Below are 23,250 nucleotides of genomic sequence, written 5' to 3'. Positions count from 1 at the left end.
TGGTGTAAGCTCTGTAAGTGAAGAACAAAGAGGTAAAGTGTATCTATGGCTGAAAGGAGTTAAAAACCTCCCTAGACAAATGCACTTTAGTTTTTCACCACACCACAAAACTTACGGCATGCCTCAACACATGCCAAAGCTCAGGAATTAGTCTTCTGAAAAACCACACTTCTTAAAGGCGCAGCACGTCCTGCTGCGCCAGCAGAGGAGGGGCAAGACGGAAAGGAAGGAGAGGTGACTATCAGGAAAAAAATAAAAAGAGTGGAGGGGGAAATGAAGTTGCAATCCTTATGACTCATCAATTCCTTTGCTACAATATGCACATAAAGCTCCTTTATCATCAGAAAACAAAGAATAAAGAGAATAAAGTATGAAACCAAACAGGCCCTGTTTACACCCTTCTCCCTCCATCTCACTGACTCTGCAACCTCTGGAGATAAAGGCACTCTCAAGGACAGTTTCTGCCTGTTGTTTATTGAGGCTGGTCACAGGACAGACTTGGGTTTGTTAGTCCTTTGCTTAATTTCTCTCCTCACCACAGCCAAGCACTGATTATTAAGAGGGGATCAGGGCTTACTGGGCCATTTATCAAACCTCCGAAACACCTCCGTGTACTCCTATACTTCTGCATTCTGAGACCAGTCATGCCCACATGACCGCAGTTGCCCCCCTTTAGACAGAGATGGGTTTTCTGCTCCTTCAGCTGCACGTAGGACTCACACATGGCATTTCATCTTTTATGCTGTGAAAAAGAAGAAATGTCCAACACAGTATCTCCTTCCTAAGCAAGCAGAAGGTGACACCTAAGAAGAGTCCTTTGACTACTTCTAGAAAGGGATGCTCTGCCCCCCTCACCATTTCTGCTTTAACACCTACAAGCACAGTCCATCCTACAAAGCTTCAGACCCCACGCGCAAACAGCCACGGCTGCTGCAGTCCCACTGCCTGCCTTGGAGATACACCGGCTTGCACCAAACATGGACACCTGCAATCACTGCAGCCTGCGGAGGATCAGAGCCAATTTCCTGGACCTTCCCTTCCCAGTGTTGTTCAATGTGAGGCACAGCAACATGAATGTGCCTAGGAGACTTTCTCAGTAGAGACACCTGCACCTGAGCAAAGGAACATCCACACTGCAGCAACCACCCCTGTCTAGTTTCTTTTCACAGTTTTCTGCTGGATGACATTTCTTACCTGTTCACTGACTGTTTGAGCTTCTCAGTCTCCCCACCTTGCTCCCTTCCTGCCTCTCTGTCACTCTTTGCTCTTGTGCTCCCTCTTCATTTTTTGTCTTTCTTGGTTAGCCAATTCTTCCTCAGGCAAAGTTTTTAAATATAAAGAAAAAGGCAAGGAAAAAGAAAAAGGAGACTAAAACACTGGTACTTAGAAGGTGTTTGCAAACCACTCTTCAGCTGGCTCTAAGGGAATCAAATCTTTGTCCTGCCTGTTTGGACTGTGAGCTCTTCTTTATCTCTTCTTTACCCTTTTCACTTGGTGTTTCTACTCCAGCTAGCAAAACAGTGCCCTGAGCTCAGAATAAGTCCCTAGTCACCAGCCTAATCTAACAGAGGTCATGAATCTAGCAATACCTGTAAGGAAACCTCTGCTCAAAGCATCCATGAAATCCCATCCCCTTTGCCAGCAGCAGTTTTTGGTTTACAGAGCAGAACAATGTAAGCAGTTCTTAAAATACAGTAGATAGCTAAATTGTTTATCCTTGTTCTTCAGGAGATAGGAATTAGGGGAGAATTAGGATAGGAATAGGCCTGTGATGCCTCCACCCAAAATATCAGGCTTTCCATCAAACTGCAATTCCCCTAGCTTGCAGTATCGTTCCTCATTATCTCTTTATAGGTTCTGGGAATTAAAGATAGTGCAGTGATCTGAATAAGCATGATCGTTATGTTGGAGGAGGTGAGGAGCAATGCTCTGGATTATAGGACCTGCAGCATTACCACTTTCCATTCACATCACCTCCAGGGAAGGAGGTGGGTTTCTTAGCATCAGACATGCCTGTTCCAGGTTTCACTGTTGCTCACTCACCAAATTCACAACTCATTGCAACCAGTGCATACTTCAAGGCAAGCCCACAACTTTGCTGTTACATGGAAGTCAAACCTGTAACTGTGAATTAGAAAGTAAGGTCTCAAGAGTTCTGATCAATAAGGAAATCAAATGTTTAAAATACTTTGTGCTCTTATTACAAGATCATGAGATAGTGGAAAATTAATCTTGTGAAGTAACTTGAGTGCATAATGCATACAATTTTTTTCCTTCCTGAGCTCTATGTGAATTCCTTTCTAAATTGCCTATCTTGCATAATTTTAATTGGATCCCAGAACACCATGACCTTGATGCAGCAGCTACAGTATTTCAGTGCTGTCTTCTGCAGTTACATATGGTACAGTGCCTTCCAAATCTGTGAACCCTGGGAGATCGGAATTGTGTGCTGCGCAGTGCTATTTTTCTTACATCCAAACATTTCTGTTTCAAGGTCTTCCAAGAAGGCTCTGATTGCCTTGGAAGGTCACCAAGACAAAGAACCCACTTCAGTAACTAGCTGAGTTTCTAATAAACTGCACTGGTGGCCAGCTGTTAGTTACGAGTGATATCCTGGCTTTACTCTCAAAGCCAGGATATCGTTTGTGTGATATTCTCTCCAAGAATGTGAGCACGGCTGGAAACATGAACCATGCCTTGAGATTACTGCCACCTCTTGTGCATGTCAGGGAGGTCACCAGTACTGAGCAATGCAAGAAACAGCTCTGCAAATTTGAGGGATCTTCTGACTCTGGTGGTGCTATGCTGCTGTTACCCAAATGCTCTCTGGAATACATCTTGTAGTCCTGTAAAAGTCACAAAAGCTTGGCCTTCAATACAAATAGAGGCTTTCAGAAAATTTATTGTTCTCCCTTTGCATCACAAGGATACTCTTCTGAATGGAAAAATCACCAGAGAGATTTTAAAGGTAATCCAAAATTCCAACATCTAGCTGTGTAGTTGGACTCTGTAGCATTCAGCATGGTGGAACTTTCATTAGGAACTTAAAAATGGGGACCTTTTCTCATCTTTTCATACACACATGCTGAGACAGTCCCTGCAGACTGAGGTACTAGGCAGTGGAAACAGGAAGGGTAAAAAAGGCCTTCATCACATAAATTATTGTACACTTGTATTATGAAGATTTTAAGTTTTCATTTCACCAGTTCAGCTGGTCCAGCACTATGACCTCCCAGTATGCATCGTATCAGTGTTTTCTCAGGATGCTCTTGGAAATAACACATCTCAAAGGGCTGACTGCTGGAGTTTTTAGACTCCGCAGCAAGGTTTGGAAAAAATCCTTTCACTCTCACGCAAGCTCATCAGCCAGTCTCAATCTTCAATCAGACATCAACATGACATCACCATTTGAGTTATCACCTGGAAGGAATGCCTCATTATCAAGGAGGTAAGGCACATTCCATTACATTTCCTTCCAGAAAACATTTTTTTTTTCACCACAAGGTAGCAACAACTAGATAACCAGTAGATACTCCTCCCTCTCTGAAGTCAGCATAAACACCAGCCTCCTCAAGCTACTGAGGCATGCAATGGAAGAACAGTGGTGTCATTCCAAAGGTTTGTGCATCTTCAGCAGCTTTGTGGTACTTTTCCTGTTGCTCTTTCCTGATGAGTCCTGCTGCTCCAGCTTTCTTGTTCACCAGGCTTCCCTTAGTCATTTCAAATGATCTGTTCTCCAAACTTAGGCTATATTAACTTTTCATTGCAAAGCAATTCAAGCTCTCTAAACAAGTGGAAAACTAAAATTCCTTTCTCATCTCCCCTCAGAAAACTGCTGGGACCATAAAAGTTTTAAGCTTCATGGTATCAGGGGCTGTTAGCCCTCCAAGATCTTTCAGGCTTGCTGCTCTAGGGCCAGCAGTTTGAAAGCCCATGCAGATTAAGTTCCCCCACTCCAAAGCAGAAAGGTAAGGACTTATCTTGAGCAAGGCTCCCAGATGCTCCCCTGGACCACTGGGATCCTGCTACCAAAAGCCCTGGGCCATTATTTCTAGAACGCATGGCTCCTTCATAGAGAAAGCCATAGGCCAAGTAGCACCAGGCATGCAGCCAGCACTTGCTTGAATTGCTTCCTGCAGAGCATACTCCATTTGGGGAACGTCACTGATAAAAATAAATAAATTTAAAACCTCTCATGAGTGTGGAAAACTGGAATGTGGTGAACTCCACGCTCAAATCTCTGTCTCAAGACCTTTTAATATACTTTGGTCTTCATAAATAGGGTAGTACTAAACTTCACGAACTTAACATTTGCATGGTGAAACAGGGTAATCGCTGAGAGGAGCATCACAGGATGACAAAGCTCGGCCTCATGGAGAAACTGCTGCCTTTGCTCACCCTGACTCAAAATCTGGCAAACTTTGTGTCAGCCTACTTTTTTTTTTTTTTTTTTTTTTTTAATTTCAAGCCCATCTGAGCCCCATGGCAGGTATCAGCCTTATGACACCTGAAGAGGTGAGGTGATGAGGATGCCTGCGAGGGCAGCCAGGCCATGCTGGGCCTGTGTCCTCCTCAGCAGCATGGGGGCTGCTGCAGCTGTGCTGAATACCCACACCCACCGGCTGCGTGTGGAGAAAGCCCTGAAAACAGCCACGTAACACACAAAAAAACCAGTGAAAAATGCACCATAACATCTGTGAAGGCATGCTCTCGGGCACGTTGCTTTTAACTAGAGTTTAACTTTTTGACAGAGCCCCTCACAACCTGTTACAGCCTCCTCTGGGTGGGATGCACATTAGCATGGCCACGCTGAGGAGAGGCTGCCAAGGAAGTGGTGTCACTGCTGCTTGCCAGCGGCAACAGATCCCTCCTCGTGGGCCGCACTGCGCCCCGAGTCCTGACAGCGGCAACGGGGCAGGGCTGGGGCTGCCGGCCGCCACTGCGACCCCTGCCAGCCGGGTGGCCCCACTGGCCTTGGTGGAGGCGACACAAAATGGCAGCCAGGGCGGCCCGCTGAGACCCTGAACGCCTGACAGCTTGGCCAGAGGCCCCATGCCTGAAACAGCTTAACTCCTGCAAACATTTATAAATTGACCACTGTTCTATCTTGTGTGGGTTTTTTTATATGACACGTCAATCTTCTGGTTTTCCAGATAGCATGAAAGGGGCAGCAACAGCAGGGCACACACAGCAGGCCCAGTTACCTCAGGCAGCGTGCAGGGGCAGCGGTGTGTCACCCCCTGTCCAGAGGGTGACAAAAATCTGAGGCCAGTTCCCCTCCCTGGTGGGAGATGCTTCCCGCGGCACACCCTCCATCCTGGGCAAGCCAACAGAACCTCCTCCCCTCCCACTTTTGCTCTGTTCTTCACAGCCCAGCATCGAGTAGGGGGCAAACCACCACTGCATGTTTAAGTGCTGCTTTTCTTGTTTCCCCCCTTTCGAGCCGTGGCCACCACAAGCAGTGGTGATGAGGTGGGTCGGAGCGGCAAGGCGCACCGGCAGCTTCCAACCAGCCAGGGCATCTGGGCATCTCCAGGCGGCTGCAGGGGGTCCCCCACCACGCTCTGGCACACACCCAAAAAGCAGCCGTGGTACCTTAAGTCTTCTAGTTTTGCTGTTCATCTGCTTTTCACTAGGACACACATCCATAAAGCTTTAGTCCCTGCTCTGATATTTTGGTGCCTACAAATTTGTAAGGCACTGATGAAAAGATAGACACACACTTTTTTTTTTTCTTCCCATTCCCCCACCCACCCCCCAGACTCAGAAAGGTCAGATTCAGAATTAATTTTGTCCTGTGTAATGTTTTGGCTTGGTTCATATTTATTCCAAGTGAGTTCACCCATTTCTGCTGCAGAAGTAAAAGGTCATGAAACCAGTGAATTCTCCCTCTCCTAAAAGGGGCGAATCCCTTCTAGGGAGTGAATCACCAGTGAAGTGTACAAAAAAAAAGAAAATGCAGAAATATATTCTGTGGGACTGTTATCACAGCTGGGTGCAGTTATAAAATGCACAAGGGCACTCTGGCTGCCATTTGCTTGCATCAATTTTTAAGCCGTTTGTTTAATTTGATTGATAAACACAGGGGAAAAAAGTAAAACAAAACTTTTACCTTTCTGCTAAGGGGAAAAAAAAAAAAAAAAAAAGCAGCCATCTTGCTTTCTGCATTATTTGGCTATGCAGCAGTAGAAGCCAACTATGCACAAAGATTTGGCCAGACTGGGAAAAGGGAGGAGAACAGGGAAGGGAGCCTTGAATCACTTTATACGTTAAATAAATTGAAAACAATCCTGGCTCTCAGCTAATACTCAGCATGTTAAAAAGGAGGTATGTGCATGTGTATATATGTGCGTGTCATTATGTTAGTTTTGTCATCTGTTTTAGAGATTGACTCCAACAGAGAGTTTTGGATCCAGATTTGAATACTCTGAGCAAGGAGAGTATCCAGAACTGAACTTTTGATTCAGACTGGCATAAAGATAAATGGCTTTTTGTATCCGTGTTTATGGTTCATTGACTCCATTTGGGTTTCCTTGGTTTGTTTAGTATAAGAATTGCATGTGTCATATGAAACGTAAACACATCTAAACTTACTCTGCTGAAATAAAATAGAAAATTTCAATGATTGCTTACTGTAGTGTATTGCTTCCTACCTAATGCTTTCAACAGAAAATATTCTCGGTTCAAATATTCTGAACCATTTTGTTTTAAAGGCAAAAGGCTTTTCAACTCTATTGTTGGCATGCAGTAGTGTTAAAAAAAAAACCAAAAACAGGAGCCTTAATTTCTAGAGGCTGAATCCTTAATATCGTATAACTGTCCCTATGAAGGGACTAAACTTTTATAGCCAAAACCAAAGGCATCCAAAATTATTAGATACTTTGTTAAATCCTAGTAAAGAGGCTTAATGAAAACATGACCAGGACCCACTTGCATTTCACATGTTTTCTTACAGCTTTATCAAGAAGTTCTATCTAGTCATCAATATTAGGTGCTGGAACAGTTAAAAGTCCCATTTAAGTTCAAATGCGGAACACAAGTTCTAAAGAAATAATAAAATTTAAAAAAAAATCCATTTTCAAGCCCACATCATGATTTTTTGTGCTAGGCATATGACTTTTAAAGGCCTTATTTTGTTAATCCTTATTATTTAACTTTTGGAAGATTATTCAGACCTCAGTGAGGTGACCTGTCCTCCTTTTCTCAGCTCTGTGAAAGTTGTTTGGGTTGCAGTTGTGTGGAGTTGGGGGTAAAAAAAAAAAGAGAGGAATGAAAGACACTATTTTCTCCTTCCTTTACTTAAAACAAATTTAAATGTAATAAATGTAAGACTTAAGTTGTCAAATAGTTGAGTTATTTTACATACAGTTAGATAGGTAGATCTATACATAGAATACTTATGTTTTTATCTACACTTTACTATTGTCTGCATTCTACTGAGATGGTAAATAAGTAACAGGAAGAAGACTGGAAATAACATCTGAAATAATTCCTTCCTTTTGATTAAATTCTCTGTAACAGCTTGAAAAGGGACAAGACACTCTTGATCACAGTGACAGTAACATAGTGACCTTGGAGGTCAGAGCTGGAAGGTGCAATTAAGACACTCTTGTGATAAAGTTCAGTCACTCTACCTTGGCCTTCCGTTTTTTGAGCTCATTCAGCACTACTAGGAAATGAGGTAAGAAACATCAGGAGTGGGATATGTATGTCTCACAAGTGGAGATGTACAGGAAAATCCAGACCTCATTCTGTAGTTGCTGGAGAAAACTGGGCATATATATCCAGGGTGCACCTCATCACATCCTATAAAAGGTATTTAAAGATGGTCAGGAAAGTCGTGCTGGGGATGTGCCTGTTCTCTCCACCAACTATAAAGAGAGCATAATGTGAGTAGTTCAGATGTGGATACGGTATTCCAAGCTTTAAGTACCTAAAATTACACGAGATGAATGTCATCCCCAGTCTGTTATTGCCTGATTGATCATGATACAAGTGTAAATAATCTGGCATCCTACTAATGAATGTTTAATTTCCTCAAGTACATGCTCTGACCCTAAATGAAGAGACCTTTGGGAGCTATCTTTGGTTCATAAACTCAGCTGGTATTTCAGATAGGGAGATATTTAATTAGGAATATTTCTAGGAAAGTCTGCTGCTGACCAAACTGAGAGAAAAGGACAAAGTTCGCACTCTTTGTGGGACAGCTTCAACAGAGAGGCAAATGGGATTTCCTAGTTAAGAGCATCTCCTGACTAGGGAATCCACTGAAATTTTAGGAAAGTGTTTTGCTGAGAGTAACACCCACTCCAGCAGTGGACAAAGAGAATTAATAAATAAAAATACTGTCAGGTTCTCCTCTTTGTATTGGAGAAGGAAAAAAAAAAAGGGAGGAAACAGTTAAAACTTTGCCAGGAACTTCTCATAATACTAATTATGAGAAGACTGAGTGCTTATCAGCTGTGACAGTAAACACTGCTAACCTCCATTATTATCTCAACACTCTGCTACTGACTTCTGTCTCCTTGTGAGCTCAGCAAACATACTACCTGGCTGCTCTGATGAGGCTCCTGCCATCCCAAGGCTTCTGCATATACTGGGTTTGAAACCTGTGACATTTCCATGGCATAATATGGGACATCCAGATGGTAAAAACTATGTGCAGCCATTTAAAAAGACCATGGCCTGCAGATGTAAACTAGTGGGGGCCTGAAACCTTCAATATGTGTTTTCTACAGACCTTGTTACAGTAGGACCAGACTCCTAAGACCTTTAAATTATATCATACCACAATGAATAGCAAATAATAAATGTAACTGTGAAAATATGCACACTGTTGGAATATAAAGCTTGAACACAATAAAACTGTAAGCATCACTTAAAGTCTATTATAGTACCAGCAAGTTACGGCTTTTGCAATGAAAAAAACCCCAAGTGGTTATAAAATGCTGGGTTTGCAGCAGGCAGGCAGCGTTTTTTCATAAGGCATTGGTATTCCCAGTCAGCAAACACTGTCAGGGTGGTGGCAAGTTGCTCCAGGCATAATGTTTAATAATGCCTTCTTGTGTGGTGGGAACTCTGATCTGACTGTCCATCATAGTAAGGTTACGGATTACATAGTAACCTATAAACAGTTTACAATGGGATGGTTTGGAAATGCTCTGCTAAAAACAGAAGGCATGCACATGTGTGTCTGTTTACTCTGAGGGGCAGTTATTTAGCATACCAACAATAAAAAGTTTAACAATGAACAAAACAAAGATGGAATATTCACAGTGAACTTTTCAAAATATTTCAGGGAAGCATTAGAGCAGCTTTTAGTTCTGCTGACAATGGCTGAATCCTCCTAGCAGCTGTATTTGGAGCTGGTGCTGACAGAACTCATGTTTGGTAATAGGTTAGTTGGGAGACGGCTAACTTAGTTAACAGCAGACATGGGTATTTGTTTTAGAGAAGGTTGCAAAGTTCAGGAGCAGAGATTTCTAGGGTATGCTTGAAGACGTGGGCAGAGGTAGCAGGGATTTCCTGAGTTATACCCTAATTCTTCCCTCCAGTTTTCCAGAGGAGTCACTTATAAGGAGAAAAGCGATGCCCATACCCAAACGCCTCATGACCTGCAACAACCAAGTTCCCATGGTGCAATACCTCCCCCCCCCCCCCCCCCCCCCGCTGCTGATACTGCTCGCTTCTTAGGGAATCCAGAGAGGCAGTAGCTAACACCACCCTGGAAATCCTTAGGGAAAAAAGTACAGCACAAGTAAAAATTAGTTCTCTCACTTTTAAACATCTGTGCCCAGCCTACAGACCAAGCTAAATTCTGCTGCAGGTCACAGCCTTGCACTGGATTATGGTGCAAGGCGCTGGTGGGAGCTGCAGATTAGAGGGGACCATTTACCCCTGCAGCCTGAGATCAAACCATGTAACCACTGTAGCAAAATCCAGCTCCACTGCAATGAAGTAGCATGGACTAGGCATTCCCATCATTTACTGCTTGATACAAACTGGAAAGAAAGCACGCATTACTACCAAGTAAATCACAATGTACGTTTTCAAGAGTAAACTCTTCAGAAAACACCTCTTTGCTTAAAACCACAGGAAAAAAAAAAAGTTGAAGCCATGGCAGAAGTTCGATTCTGCAGCTTAGCGACAAAGTAAATAAATCTTTAAGAGAAAATAAGTCTCTTAATACATTCAGAAATAAAATTATTTTGGAGGAGGAAACTGACAACGGTTTTCTGAGAAAATTTCTAAGTTGCTTTGAATAAATAAGAACTACTACATGTGATGATGTTTAAAAAAAAAACAGAACACTGAAGACAGGTTAAGGACATTTACTTTCCTTTCACATAAATGCAGACACACCCCCCCATACACACACTCCTTTAATGACTAGCATGTACAGAAAGTGATTTCAAGAAATGTGTAAAAATCTCCTCCTGCCTAAAACCCTTGACTCTCAAACACAGATCCAATTATAGCAATGAATTTTAAGGAACTCTAGAGGTTGTGCCAAGCACCTCTGCAGAAACAGCTGCAGCTGTCTAAGATACTACTACCGCTCAGCTGTTCAGGGCTGCTGCTTGCCACACCCACATATACATCAATCAGACATAAAACGTTAGAGAATTCCTTGTATGCTTCAATGCACAGTCAGCTTGGGCAGCTTAATCTGTTTCTGCAACCGTCCTCTGACTGTGATTTTGGTGAACAGTATCTGAACCCTTTCATTCAGCTCGAGGTCGCTGTGATGGGTAACACCCGAGCTTTGGCATCACCCACTGTGGCTCTCTACTTCAGGGCTTTTTTCCCCCCCAAGGACATGAAGTTATTTAGAGGCTCCTCTCAGAGTGCAGAAAATTCAAGCAATTTTCTGTATTGCTTGCTCACAACCCTGATTCAGCTGTAAATAGATTCACAGCTGAAAGTTCATGCATACCATTTTTTAAGCTGCACTAAAGCTAGAGGGGTATAGACTGACATGAACTGATGTTAAGAATCTCAAAGTACTACAGCATTATTCAGATATTTTTCTATGGTAGGAAATACAGTGGGTTCCGTGGGAAATTTTGGAAGACGTTAAACCTAGTGAGTCCAACAAAACTAACTCTCTGGGTATCTGAAATTGGAAACATTTTCCAGTTGCAAATAGTGTTGCAGAAACAGGTGCTTACCTGCTAAAGTGAGATGAAAACAGGACTGAATAGCAAACAGGGAACACTCTGCAACAGGTTTCCGAGTCACATGAAAATTCTTGACAGATGATACAAGTTGGTTGAAAAAAGCCCCTTGCAAAAAAGGCAGCTCTGCAACAAAAGATGGACAAGTAGTAATATTGCAAATACTGCTCTTCTAGGAATTGTTTCTCAAGAGTGCACCAATAAGCCTACACATGAAATGCAGAAGTAAGTGCAATAATCAGTGCCATTCCACCTCATCACTGACAGAACGGAATGTTTCTTCTTGCACTTTTATTATCTTTGAGGGGACAGACTTATTGACACCAACACTAAGAGCTACACTCACACTAAGGAGGGTAAGAGTCTCCATGAGCACACACTGTGCAAGTGGTTCTGTGTTCCAGCACTTAAGAGGTGACAGAAAAAGGTTTGAAATATGCTGCATGATCTGCGGTCATCACCTTTGGAGAGCAGCTGTCCTATAAGGCCCAGAAAAGCCCTAAATGCATCATTCAGAAATACTCGACATTCCTTTTTAGGCCTTCAAATTATGGCTGTAATTATCATTGCCTGTTCCAAGCTGGTCTTGAAGTGCCTCCCTGAGATGACTATTAACACAATAAACCACCCCAGAGTGGGTATCTCGGTGCAGCACAGAATTTACCATTGTGTGACTTCTAACTCCAATACAAACATCTTCATAATTTAAAGATAATTCTTTTTTAATCACTGGTCAATAAGTATAAAACACTAAAAAACTTATTATAAAAAAATATAAATACACATACATACACACACATATCCGCATCCATATTCTGAGTACAGTTCTTCATGCCTTGCACTTTGCATAGTCATTAGTACCAGCTCTAACACATTGCTAATTTTCACTAGGAATATATAGACGTCCTTTTTGGCTCAGTTTATCCCGGGTACAAACTGCTTTTGCTTTTGTTTTGTGGCATTTCATAGCCATTTTGCAAGCACGTAAATAACTGCATGTGATTAAAAATACTTCCTTTAAGGTTAATCTTGCCTGCATTCGAGAACTAAATAGTCCCCTTATACTCCCACCTTTTGTCTGCTCTATGGGTGCCGGCTTCATTCTGGTACCACTTACTTTAGTCAAAACAAGAGGTGTTAGTTTAAGTAACAGTGTTCTGCAAAGACAGTGCATTTTGACTGCAATGCGTTAAGAAGCACACACATAAGCAGCTCAGCAGACAGCCTGCAGAATGGCAGAAATTACCCGCAGTTTGTAGGCTACAGAGCCATGAACTGTTATGTTGAGTACCTGGGTGCAAGGCAGGGGAAGGAACCTTCTCAGTGACGTGTGTGCATCTGTGAGATGACACAAGTAAATTTGCAGTGAGGGATGTATAGCAAAACCACAAGATATGAGCATAGTACACTGGATACAAACATGCTATACCAACAAAAACTCCTGTGGACACAGCTAGGCATTGGACTAGTATATGAAAAACTGCTCTAAGCAAAGCAAGTTATATCAGACTAGCGCTTCTTTGATACAGCTGGGTTTCTATTAGGAGTGTCTGCCAAAACTGCTGGAGTAGTCAGGACACTGAGGTCTTCCAAAAGCTACGACCAACTGATCTCAGCTGGAGTGGATACTACCAAATCATGTATCCAAAATAATAGGTCTTGTCATGAATGTTGGCTTTGTTTCCCTCCCTGCTTAAAAGGCAAACTGAAGAAGATTCTTAATCTTCTAATTTAAAGTATATGAGAAATCCCACTGCGTTTAGACAGATCTGATGGACAGGAAGTGTAATAATAGCCATTTGGTTCTCAAAAGCTTAGATGCTTATGGGTACGAAAAGAGTATTTTGCATGGAGATCCTGCTTTGACATTTCTATGCTAGCAGATAAAAAAAATAATCCTCCATTTTGCCTGTAATCTGTGATAATTTGATTAGCTGAGATAATAAACCAACATCATAGCACTATTCTTCAGGATCTGATGGGGTTATTTCAGAATAAAACTCCACTGCCTTTTTTATTTAAATCGACCTAACTTTGATGATCAAAGCTCAGCTATTCCATCAATGCATGCATGAAGTATAGATTATTATTTTTTAAAAACTTGTGAATTACATTTATCTTGCTTTCATCTAATATCTTGTATATCTTAAACTATTTATAGGTTCAGGGGAAAGAGAAAAAAGAGAATGCCTGGGAAAAAAACAACCCATGATGCTGTTGTACAGAAGTTCCAGGAGACTGTAATTAAGCATATTCCTCACACCAGCTGAGCAATCAGTATGTTATTTTGGCAGGTAAAGCAAATCAAAAATTCATACAGCCTTTTGTTATCAAGTATTGATGCCATGCCTTAAACCAGACATTTCCCAGAGGCAGAATTTCAGAACTGCTTTACAGTTTTCTCAGGCTCATACTACTTACCCAATCCCTCCACCTTGCTATAGGGAAAGCAGCGATACAAGTCTCTGAGGAGAATCACTATGAACAACCCAAAATACTTTTTCAGGGATAACTGTCATGTTGTAGCTTTAGAGACCTCCTGATCAGCATGGAGAGAAACACGACTGCAGAGATTTTTGGACCCCAAAGCTGCCACAAATCCAGATTTGGCTCAAACTGCTCTGAGCCGCAGGGCAGGGTAATTTCCACGTATATTGTGTGGGGGGCAGAAGAGAAAAAGGTGGAGCATGGCTGGTGATGCTGCTTAAGAAAACAGCTAGTTTGAAATTTGTTCAAAACCAAAATGCTCTTTCTGTCAGAAAGGCTAGTTGTGCAAATGCTAGAGAGTATTCAAAAATATAGGGTAAAGCAAAGGATCATGCATCACAGGTGCATTACAAAGAATACATTAATATAACTGCCCTCCTTTTTTAAGTGACTAACTTACTTGTGAGTGTGGATGAAATTCATTTCTCATATAGCATGAACTTGCTCAGGAAGGGAATGTGAGCTGCTCCTCAGGACTGGCAAGAGCTGCTGTAAATCGGTATTTCAAGGGAATGTGAGCTGCTCCTCAGGACTGGCAAGAGCTGCTGTAAATCGGTATTTCAGTGGAGCTGACACAGTTGCCCCACTTACACCTACTGCTCAGCCAGCTACAGCCAGATGAGTCAGTCACATGGCTGTCATTTTAGGTATTACTGCACACGTCTTTCAATTCAGCTATGAGTGGCCAGCAAATAAGCTCTATCATTTCAGTGACTGCAGCTACACAGGTACAAGCCAAGAATCAACGCACTGGCTGGAAATGGTGATTGTAATCAAACCACAATCAGCCTGGCAGGGTGACATGACCAAAGTCTGTTGTGCAAAAACCCAGAGCAGCACCGTTATGGACCCTTTTCTACTGGAAGATTTTAACTTGGGGCTGCAATGACCGGGAAGCATATCAATGGCTGGAAATTGCAACGGCTTGGTCACTACTTTCAGAATTTTGCAAGCTCAGCTCAATCAACCAGAAGCGTGGAAAAAAAGCACATTGGAAGAATGAAGTGAAAAGACATCAATACAAACCATAACATCTGTACTCTTGGCTTTATTCCCCGAGCTCCACACATGTAGATTTTCCTTAGGCTAGCTAAGCTTTATTTCAGTCTATGAAGTGGCTTGTTGTGGTCTTAGCCTTCCCCTCCCCAGCCACTTAAGAAGCCAGTCTACAACTGGTTCCAACAACGCAAACCGTGGAGTTCAGACTATGCTATACCTGGCTTCCCAAGCACCTTGGATCACTCTTCTCTCAGATCTGTGAACGATTTGCAGGTATAATTTTTTTTTTCTTTTTTTTGCCAGAAATAAAAAGATGGCAATATGTCTTCTGGGCTTTAATTCCCAGATCTTTCTCCTTTAGAGAAGTATTTCACTTTAATGGAATTAAAGCTCATACCACAAATTCAAATTACAACTGAAGGATGAATTCTGGCTACAGAAATGGATAGGGAAACCCCTGTTGACTTTCCCTGGGACAACATTATACCTCAGACAAACAAGAAGATTGTTTTTAAAGCTGACTTCTCATAGATGGGTTTTGGTTTTTTGTTGTTTTTTTTTGCTGACAGACTCTTTCTGTTGCATGTATTGCTGAGTTTCTTTTCTGCAGCAATAGTGACACTTAATCTGCTTTTATATCTCTGAGGACATAAACTTATGGAGACAGGAACCTAAAGGCAGTAATTTCTCCTGACAATCCTTGGTGTTACTCTTAAAAGAAGTCAGATGAAGAAGTTATAGAAAGCTCTGCATTAAAAGAAGTGTCTAATTTCACTCCATGGAGACAAAATTCAAATATACCAAAACAAAAAAAAACCCAAAACCTTTAAGGGGCTAATTACAGGATTACCCTTGTCTAAAAGCACCAGAAGATCTCCTCTGTTATCTCACATTATGACTTTCTCCACACTCAAAGCTGCTACTTAAAATCTCTCTCCACACTCAAAACTCCATCAACTCCTATTTTAAACGTCTCTCATTCTACATTTCCTATAGACCAAAACTTAAATGTAAGGACTAATTGATTGCACGGACAAGTGGCACACAGATAACTGCAAGCATGCTTGCACAAATGTAGGTGGTGATGCTCCATTTTGCAGACAGCACCTTGTGAACTGGATTTCACAGCACCCCAAGTTTAATTTGGATTTAAGTGAAAATATCTCACAAGCAAAGCTTGCAAATGCAACTACATCACTGCCAGCATTTCCATGCTGCAAGCAGGCTGTGAATTTAATTGTAGAGGTAAAACAGCAACACATTTTTCAAGGGCTAACTACGACTTAACAAAACAGACACACAAAAAATCCTGACGGCAGTGCTCCTCAAATTCATAAAAGTCTTTATTGACTAACATTTTTAAATCTTTCTGCACTGACCTGGCTTTGATTTAATGAAAATTATAAAAAATTATTCAACAATTTTAGCAGGAAAATCCTATTCATAATGTGCATCATTTTAAGCTAAATCCATATTTGATTTTAAGTGCCTTAGTTTACAGGCTGCCCATTTAAAGGTCTCACATGTAAGTCAACATCCCACAGCAATCTCAATAAGACATTAAAGCTTCACTTAACTCAGGGAAAAGGGTTCTTGGAGGGTGAATGCAGCATAACCAAACATTAAAAGTTCCCTTTGAATTTTCCACAGGCCCTTTCAGGACAAAACAGAAAGGTCTCTCCTTTGCTTCCATTAAAGCACTCAAATTCATGAATTTTTGAAGCAGCGTTTGAAGGGTTTTACTGGGAAAGGATGCAGTGAGTGTAAATGAGGGCATTTTGGAAGAATTTCACCTGAGCACCTGCTGACACCCCTTTGGTGGCTCAGTCACTTTAGGCAATCTCACAGATGGGGTCTGTCAATTGCTTTACCCCTGTATTTGAGAACTGAGCAAATTCAGCCAGGATTTTTTACACAGCATCTGGCACTATCTCTGTAGCAACATTTGTCCAAAAATAACAACAACCAAAAAAAAAAAAACCCAAAACAAAGAAACACAAGAGTCGTTCCCCTTCAGCTACCTTTGTTTTTAACTGAAATGCCAACATTTCTTACTGGCCTCCTTCCTCATTCCCAAGACTGTGGGAGGTGGAAAAACAAAAAGGGAACATTTCAATTTGTCTTCTCATTTATAATCAATTCTTGCACTGCGAGGAGGTCCTGCCCACCGCCACCCTCACCCCAGTCCCTCTCCCAGCCCACTGCTCAGCCTCTGTCTGCAGAGGTGTGAGACCACATTTGAGGAAGCTGCTTCTGAAGGCTACATGAAAAACACCCGCTGTGAACAGTAGCTTCCTATTAAGAACAGCAGCAACCCTCTAGGGAGAGATTAAGAGACTGATGGATCCTGGGCAACTGAGACTCATAGCCAGCTTAGAGAAACAAATCACACCCTCCTCATCTGATCCATCGCTCCTGGCAGAGCCAGCCATAAACAGGCTTTGGAAGAAGCAACAGGAGAGGCAGAGACAGACAACTGACAGCAGAGCAGAGCCAAAACTGACTTCCAACGCAGCAAGAATTTCAAGTCCGCACAGCAAAAAGGAATGACAAGGTCATGACCCGCAAACTCCCTTGACAACTTTGTCTCTTTTCACAAATCTGTAGACTTTGCTGAACATGCTCTAAGGCCCACCAACATTAACATGGACATCTCCACTCAAATCACCAGGTGCTGAGCCAGAAACTTTTCAGGCATACACCACAGCAAAAGCCACTCACATTTCTCTGTTTTTAGAGAAGAGCTGGGGTTACTTATGGTCACAGTAGGGCTAACCAAACCTAACGACGCCAGCATCGGAACCAGATTAGAGACATACACAGGACCTGTAGCAGAGTTTGACAAGATGCTCAAAAGGTCCTGGCTGCAAAAGAAAATTTTGGTTGGGTGGCATGGATTTGGCAAACGGAGTGTGAAACGTGGTAATTCTCACCTTCCAGGATGACTGAATAATAAAGAGGAGAAAAAAAAAAAAAAAAAAGAAAGAAAAAACCCAAAACCAGTCCTTACATGGGTAGTACTCCAGTCACACATCCTGAAAGCAGAAGTGATTGCCACTTGCATTTCATGATGGAAGAGGGGGGGGGGAGGAAATAACAATAAGAACAGTAAGTAGGCAGTTCATCCTAAGCACATTACAGATGGTTTCCAAGTTTGCAGAGAAATTTAAGAAATTATAACACTACTACCCCTTCTGCCCCTTCCCCCGCTCTAGCGAATCAAAGCTGGCAGAGGGGATGTGTTACACAGTTTCTCTGCAAAATCCAATGGTGTCAGCTCTGCTGCCAGGAAAGGTGAGGTTCCAGTGAAGCTGCCAGATGCAATATTGAGATACTTTTTGCTTTACCAGCCTTGCAGATTTTGAAGAAAGGTAGTAAATAGCTGGAGGTAGCAACTCCTTATATTTCCTCTGACATTTCTACTACACTCTCAGACTCTGCTTCTGACTACACACGAGATGGCAGCTGCTCAGTCAAAACCTTCCTGAGGAAACCCAGTGACATGAGAATACAGCTCACAGCCTACATCGGCTGCCATTCTCAAAGCAGGTACAGCTGCCTGAACCCCTTGAGAATAACAGGGGAAAAGGATACAGTGAGGATGATATGTCTGGATAGCAGAGGATAAACTACTGCTGGGAGAAGACAGACCAAGTCTCTCATCTCTCGGCTGCCAAAGTTTGGGGAGATGGGCATGTTGGGCTTGGACTTATACAGAAGCCAGCAAGTTCATGGCTTCATCAATCCTCCATCACTGCAACCAGCCAGAGGCCACATAAACTGTGCAACCATGTCAGGACTTGGTATGCTGGAGGCAGTACATAGGGAAGGGTTTTGTGGGAAATAAGAGAGTAAGATAGTAAGTTTAAAAAAGAAGAGGTTAATAGACGCAGCAGCAATTACAGGACTATCATAAAAAGCACCTGGATTCAATTTGGCTGTCTTTCTGTGCTGCTGCCATCCATAATCTAAAGTCCTACAGTGATGTACTGTAGACTAGAAAAATACCAGGGATGTAGAAACAGCCACCCCATCATCACCTCCCTGAACAGCTACAAGAGCCACCCTGAGCCTCTAAACAATATTCAGTTTTGCAGTAATGACTCAAGTGCAGAGCTATTGTTGAGGATTAACAACTGCTGGAATGGTCCTTTGGGCTCAGGAATGGAAAACTTGCCAGTGACTAATCTCTGGAAAATCTCTATGATCATTAGGAATACCAGGAGAGGAAAACCAAAAAAAGTCATGTGCTGAATTTTTTTTATACTGGGTACACAAGGTGTTTTTCTACTGATGTCAACAGATACTGGATCAGTACCCAGGTTGTTACAAGACCACCCTGAAGAGCCTGTGGCTCCAGGAGAGGAGACATGGACTTCACACACACTTTATGCTGGGGGAACCCCTCAGACACCTCTTGAGTGCCCAGCTGAACTTTCAAGAAAGGTGCCTAAAGCCATTCACAAAAGCACACTACACCCTTGCTATTTTTGTTTAGTTTTGAATATTCGTTACTTTGAAGTCTGCATTTGCCTGTTTTCCATGTTTCCACCTGCCCCTGGAGCTGGGACTGTCAGAAGCGGTACAGCCCCAAGTAGCAGATGGAAGCCCTGAGCTAACGAAGCATTTAAGCACATCCTTAACTAATTTTAAGCACAGTAGTCCCACTATAGCTCCAACTGGCTATTCCCCTTTGCTTCTAGATAACCTTTTCATGTTCCAAAACTGAACATGCTGCATTCAAAGGTACGGGCTTTGATCCAAAAAAAAGCATGTGCACTGAAATTATGTTTGTCTCCCAAATTGTGGGAAAATCTTCAGTGGAGAGCAGGGAGAAAGGAGAGGATACCTAATCGTTTTCAAGCAGCTAGAGGCTCTGCCTCCAGGTACAGTTTATTCTGACCAGGCTATTTACTAGTATTAATCTTCAGTGATTTGTGTTCACGATGCAAGTCATTTGGCCATCTGCGCTGGGTGGAGAGACAGCAACCTGTCAATGGCAGAGCAGCTGCACCCGTCCAAGTGGACAGATGGCAAGGACACAGCTCGATTCTTTCCTCACTGTATTTCCCTCCTATAATTTTCTTTCCTTCCCCCCGCCCCGATTCTTTTAGCAGGGGGAGGGAGAGCTACTTGGACCTCAACGTGCTTGACGAGCAAATTAAATTCACCTTCTAATTATTTCCTGAGTCTCTGTACTAGCAATCTGTCCTCACCCCAGACAGATGGCAACTGCTGCTGCACAGCTGGTCTGGCACTGGCAAAGCTGCCAGATGAATGGCAGGCAGGTGTAATGCTGGTTTGGCTCACCAGCTGCAAAGAAATCAAGGAAGAAAACACTGCCTATCAGCTGAAGAGAGCATGATTTGGAAGCTGTTCCTGCTGGACTGCTGGCAGTTTAATCAGAGAAAAATCTAATATAAACTTGTCCATTAAGACTTAGATCATGCCAGTTGACACCAGGTATTTATCAGAGGACTGAAGGAGGCTGCAGCATCCTCACTGGCACTGACTCTAGGTATCTTCTCACTCCAAAGAATTCTTACCAGACCTCTTATTTTTTAACAACTGAGAATGTCTATGCATATATATGTGTGTGTATATATATGCATTTTAAGTATCTATTTCCATGTATTTGTGTAAAGTCTAATACAATGGTTATGCTAGTAAGTTGCTTAAGTACAATCATGATCAAATAACAGCAACAGTAGCAGTATCACAAAGTCTCCTTTTGGTCATTCTACAGCCAGAAAATGATGTGACTTTGTCAATCATCATGGCATTGTCCCAATCTGCCACTACTGTGAGCATACAAACACAAAAGCCTCAAGACCATCTAGACAGCTAAACTGGTATCAGCTGAACTGAAAAGAAACATCTTTACCATAAAAAGAACAAAAAAGGAACCCTGATTCACCAATAAAGAGAAAAACCTAAAACATTTCTATTCTCCTCCACTTGGTAAAAGCAATGAGTTATCCTGGACTACCCAACTGGTTCCCAACTTGGCTAAAGGTCTACACAGCTTTAAACTTTTTAAAATTACACCCTTTTCAGTCTGGGTGGTGATGTCTTTTTCTTTCCCATCTGAATTTGCCAGGTTGTCCTAAGAGACTTTCATTGTCATGTCTTTATTTCTACTGAAATTTCCGTGACTGTTGAGATTGTCACACATGAATGGATGGATGAGTTTGTTTCCAGCAAAGGAAGAGTTACTGCCTGCTGAGAGGCCACAGGCAGCCTGCTCCCAGCACAGTGCTCTGTGAGATTTGGGGGCATGTACCAAGACCTGTGGACAGAAAAAACCACTCATAACGGAAAGCCCCAAGCATTAGCCTCTCACCAGGCAGAGGAGAAAAAAAAAGCTGCTAGAAAAACAATACCGGGCAATTTAAAGATGAACGTTTTGCAAACTAACACGTTATCCAGGTTCACAGGAAAACTCAAGTTCTGCCAGAACATGCACAACATGATAGCTGCACTAGTGTTAAATGGATTTATTTAAACCACTATAAGTTTCTGCTCAGATACCATCACACTGTGCAAACAGATCCCTTTGCAGATGTAAGTGGGAGGGTTAAAGTAGTCACTGGTTTAGAGATCACTCCTGCCTGGGGCTGAGGAGGAGCAGCCACACCAGCACCAAGACAGCCACCCTCATTTAAGCATCTCCCATTCACAGTTTAACCAGAGCTTTCTGATTTTCCCTGAAATATGTTAGGGATTGCTCACACTGTCTATTTTGCTAAGCAGACATGTGCAAGACTAACTGCTGGCAGAGGGGCAGGGGCAGTATCAAACAGCTGGGGCAAAGGGGGCCTCTCCATATTTTACCGGGAAACAGCAGCTTGCTGAGTGGATGGCAGCGCAGCATCTTTGCTGTGCTTTATCTGAGTCATCCAGCAAAAGCCTCAATGCAATTTTCTGCTGGTGCAAGGAGAACGTAAACATACAACTTTTTTAACACTATTTCTACAACCCTTTTTTAAGCAGGTGAAAACCCTGTGCAAGGAGGAGCAGCCATTTAAAACCCGAACAAAACTGCTTCTTCAACAAAAGATTATATAGTTGGAGAATTTTCAAGCTTCCATGAAAACAGAGGAAACACTGGAGATCCTGTTATCACAAGTGGTTGAAAGGCAACGTGATTTAGATTTCAGATCCAGCAGCACAACCCAACCAGAAGACCTTGCTACATGTGAAACCAAACTCTGGGAAATCTTATGAAATTACAATAGCCAAAAGTTAAGTGGTAACCAAAGAGAAGGAAAAATCTGGGTATCAAGGCATACTGCGAAGCTTGTTGAATTTGTGCTGGTGGACAATTCTGGCCAGTAAGTGCTCTGACCATGAAATTCCCTGGAGTCTTGTTTGTCACTGTTCTGCATTATGCAGAGACACAATCACCTGTACAGCTTCTATAACGAAGGGAGAGAGGCAGGCTTTTGCCAGGACCACAGTATTCGCACTAAAGCATCAGTTATTCCACTTATGCATTAAAAAAAAAAAAATAAATTAAAAAAAAGTTAATCAGAAGAGAGATCCTGAAGACCAATGGCCAGCTTTGGTAACACCTTCCCCAAGAAAGAAAGAAAAAGGCACGTACAACTTGGAGGAACCACAAGCTGAGGCACATGACCGGGTAGGTGACTCTGAACCTACCCTCAGCCAACATCTCTAACCTTTACCAAACCCTATCGCTCAATCTCTGCTGAATTAGCATCGAGACAGCATAGCTCCTCCACTCCTTCTCAGCAGGTCTGAGAACAATGCTGGAAAGCTGCCAAGGGTTCAGACGCAAAGAAAATTAAGAGGGGGGAAACCCCCAAGAACCAAACCCAAAACAGGAAAACTGCTTGAGAGACTGCACAAGCCTAAGCATCGTTTCTCAGAATGTTTATTCGGAGAAAACTCTCTGAGATTCAAAGGCAATCGCACCTAAAATAAAAATTAACTGCAAGTCAAGAAAATTTTTCCTCCAAGCTTTATCGAGCAGGCTCCTAAGCATCTACAACTACAGAAGTAGTTGTATTTAAGGATTTTGAATTATTACTTGTTGGGGTTTTTTGCATTATTCTCAAACTGTGGAGCCTCAGTCACAGACCAAAATCTGACTGAGGCAGGTGCTGTGGGAAGGCAGCATAAAAAAGATAATTAAGCATAAGCAAAACCAGAAGCATATGTTCTCTTGGGATATGTTCTAGGCACAATCATTCATGGGTAACTAAAGAGCAGTGAAAGCATTTCCACATAATCTCATAGCAGCAAGCCAGACAACTCAAAAACCAACCCCAAAATTACTGCCTATTTCCCTTCATTTTCAAACCATGCAAGAGAAAAAGGCTTTACCAGACACCACAAAAGGCCAGCAGACTCCATTTGTTTCACACTGAGTCTGTATCCAGCTCAATACTGAAGACCCCACTGAGACCACTATAAGGCAGTGGTCCCCAAATAAAGACGGTCCGGGTTACTGGTGCTCCATTCCCCATGCACAGTCAATGCAGCTTTTTTTACTCCTCAGCACTCTATTTAAAGGTAATTAAAAAACTACTTCCCTGCCTCAAAATTAATTCTGAAGCCTCAG

General features: G+C 42.4%; 1 protein-coding gene across 2 annotated transcripts in view; it reads right to left on the bottom strand.

Annotated features, from left to right (window-relative positions):
- Positions 1–23,250, bottom strand: part of PRR5 (proline rich 5) — a 94,172-nt gene that overhangs the window by 59,191 nt on the left and 11,731 nt on the right. Inside the window, exon 2 of one of the 2 annotated variants that reach the window (XM_037389064.1) lies at positions 11,172–11,303. The exons of the other annotated variant lie outside the window; for it this stretch is intronic. The gene's annotated coding sequence lies outside the window, so the exon portion shown is untranslated. The remainder of the gene's footprint in view (positions 1–11,171; positions 11,304–23,250) is intronic. 2 annotated transcript variants of the gene reach the window in all.

Source organism: Falco rusticolus, chromosome 5 (assembly GCF_015220075.1).
Source record: "Falco rusticolus isolate bFalRus1 chromosome 5, bFalRus1.pri, whole genome shotgun sequence".
Taxonomy (NCBI): domain Eukaryota; kingdom Metazoa; phylum Chordata; class Aves; order Falconiformes; family Falconidae; genus Falco; species Falco rusticolus.
This window is presented reverse-complemented; position numbering and strand designations above follow the sequence as displayed.